The 3,344-nt window shown below is 24.9% G+C and overlaps 1 long non-coding RNA gene across 1 annotated transcript; it reads left to right on the top strand.

The window, feature by feature from the left end:
- Positions 1 to 59: 59 nt before the first annotated feature.
- LOC115035042 lies at positions 60 to 1,449 on the top strand. Its single transcript, XR_003840205.1, has 2 exons — positions 60 to 828; positions 1,184 to 1,449. It is a non-coding gene; the product is annotated as an uncharacterized LOC115035042 (long non-coding RNA).
- Positions 1,450 to 3,344: the final 1,895 nt, after the last annotated feature.

Here is a 3,344-nt window from a genome sequence, read left to right as displayed (position 1 = left end):
TAGAAAGCTGTTAAAGCATTTTTACTGCACCGAAGTGTGATCGGCTTAAAAATAAAAATAAAATAAATAAAAACACATCATTGTAAAATCAATACAATCATCGCTCCAAGCAGAATCTAAAATAGGTACCTAAAATACCTACTTAATACTTAAATTTCTTCTTTAACTAATACTGTAAGTACACCATGCATAAATTATTTATTGTACCTAAAATCTTTGTTAATAAATTACCTCTGAATTATATATCTGAACTTGAACTGATATTAATATTTAAGCCTAATACCTAGAACCCGACCCCTGTTACAAGTTGTATTTTAATAAACATTTAATAGCTTATTATAACATCCATTTATTAAAAATCACATCTCAAAGTTTCATCCAGTATTTGTTAAAGTCTATATATTATATAGATCAGAAATTACCTCAACTTTGCACATAATACATTATACAACATAACTACACACATATGTTGACTATGTTAGTTAACTAACTGTTTACCCTCCAAAGCGTTATCATAATAAATAAATAACACTTTGTTATGTTACAGTTACTTAAAAATATATGTTTATAAGAATTACAATTAAATGTATTTTTTTGTTTCTTATATTCAGCAAAAGAGGGTTTCCAAGCTCCAGATTAAATAGGATATCAATGTATAAAATGGACTACTCAATAATGTTTTCTTCAGTTCATACATATATTTTGTCATACCAGTTTCGGATAGATGAAATTACACTTCTGAATAATGATTAATTTTAATAATAATTTTATCATTTTTAAAATGAATTATGATTGCGAGGAATGAAACATTAAATAATTGTTAAGATTGTAAGAAACAAACTATTATTTATAAAAATACTATAAATTTAAATTAAGTTAAGTTGTACCTTTGTAAACGTTTACATTCAACTTTTGGCTTAAAACAATCTTGTGTTCACTTAACTTAGCTTATCTTGAGTTAATTATATTCACTAACATGCCCACAATTGCAAATCTTAGTGTTAACTCCACCATTGACGGTCCTCAGTCCGTATGAAAAAGAGGAGGCGCTTTAGACAATTTTTCTTTTTTAGTGAAGTATTAAAAATTATCATGCTTCTCTTGGTTTTAAAGTATGTATTGTTCTTTTAAATTGTTTTAAATCTTAATATATTATCTATATTGTGTTTTTTTTATTTTGTAGGATATACCATACTACCATTGTCCAACTGTCAAGAAGTAGGTAGGTAGGTAGCCAATTTTAAAAGTGCAGATCGTTGAAGACCAAGATGTGTAGATGTGAATTGGAAAGTGGCAACATATACCTAGTTCAGACTTCAGAAATTTAGTTAGACATGAGTTATGGAAATTGGATTCATTAATTTTTGGTCATTCAAAGTAGCTTTAGAAACCCTAATAAATGTATTTTCTATCTAATAATTGTATTAAATATAATTAAATACGATTTTATATTTAACTTATGATTAATACAGCAAATAACTAAATTACTAATTGGTACAATTTGAATATTCCAATTCAAAATTGTTCAAAGAGCTTTGCATGTCAATTTTTCTAAAACAAATAATATATTAATATTAATAATAATAATAAACTTTATATACCTAACGGAAAATATTTCCAATTTAATTTTAAATATACAGTATGGTACAGACATACAGTGTAAAATTTACATAATTATAATATTTAATATACAGATTTACAATAAAGTTTAAATTTAAATATAATAATAATAATAATAATGACACAGTTTAACACTTAAACCATAATAGCCTATATCAATGGTGTTCCACAGATTCTGAAATTTTTTAAAATTGTGTTCATTACTTTTATAATGTTTAGTGACTAATATGTATGTAAACTGTTTTGTGCTAAATATGCATTGTTTAATACATTATAAAATTTAAAAACTTATATAAATGCTGTTTTATTTTACAGCTGTTATGCAAAAATCTTATAAAATATTAAATGTAATATACATTATTATTTATTATATACCAAAATATTATTACTTTTTTGAGATGTTCATCATGGTTAGTGTAAAAATATAAATTAAACTTTAGTAAATGTGGTGTGTGAAGAAAATTATTATTGAATTAACCAATAGTGTTCAACAGTTAACTAACTAAGATAATATAGTCATAGTTGGATATCATAAAGTACTGTTGAGACTTAAACTATATGTTAAATATTAATAATATCAAATATTATATTATTATATATTCATCAATAGAGATTGACTACCTGATTTACACAATTAAACATATTATAAATCATTATATTTGTATAAAGGTATATAAATTATATTAAAAGTTAAATGTAATTTAATTAGTTATTACTTATTGTTAGAAATAAAAAAGTTTTTTGTTCTTGAATGCTAGAGATTAACAATATCGCAATTTTCACAATTAATATCTTAATATGTTATAAATAATACACAATACTTTGGTACAATATAAAACTTAATTAAGTTTAAAAAAAAAATTTCTGATTATATCTATATGAGAATGAGAATACCAAATAAATATAGATCACAGTATGTACTTAAAAATAAATCTGCTTGGATACAACAATTCAGTCATTAGTATTAATTTTATGTGTATAGTAAATATGCATTATATCGGTATAACAGGTAGTAATTTGTTTTGAATTTCACAATATAACTTCAGCAATGTTCATACGAGATAAATATTTCAATTTTAATGACATTGAACATAAGGAATAACGTATAATGATTTATTTCCATTGTTAATTATTCAAATAATGAATCGTTATGTGTAAGATTGTTTACTTAAGTTCAAGAAGTTGACGTGTAGGATGTAGAATGTCCAAAACTTGTATATTATAATTTTGTTGAATTTATGTTTCGATATTTAGTTAAAAATAAGACATATTGAAAAAATTTAGGGAGGGGATCGAAACTAACCACCCTCAGATACGGCCTTGCTCAGTTGCATAGACGTAAATAGGGGGGGGGCTTAAGAGGGCTTAGCCCTCCCTAAGCCATCTGAAGCCCTCCTTACGATATTTTAATATATAGGTAATCATTATTATGGTAGATTACTAGATTATGTAAAAGCATCCATCAGATCGTCACGTTATGGCGGTTTCCAATAAAAAAATTATATCTTAAAACAAATATGAGAGTTGAATGTATATTTGTAGCTATTATATATAGTAGACCTATGTCTACTCAAAAAATACTTAACCGATTTTGCGAAAATTTCAAATTGTTCTTGGAGATATTAGGAAAGTTCAAAGAGTAGTTTGAACCACGTTCGATTTATACCAACTATTATTACCAAGGTGCTATATTATACAATCCACCACAAATTAATTGTCCATAT

This window comes from Acyrthosiphon pisum, unplaced genomic scaffold, assembly GCF_005508785.2.
Source record: "Acyrthosiphon pisum isolate AL4f unplaced genomic scaffold, pea_aphid_22Mar2018_4r6ur Scaffold_466;HRSCAF=904, whole genome shotgun sequence".
Classification (NCBI taxonomy): Eukaryota; Metazoa; Arthropoda; class Insecta; order Hemiptera; family Aphididae; genus Acyrthosiphon; species Acyrthosiphon pisum.
The sequence above is the reverse complement of the archived record's forward strand: the minus strand, read 5'-3'. Positions and strand labels throughout refer to the sequence as shown.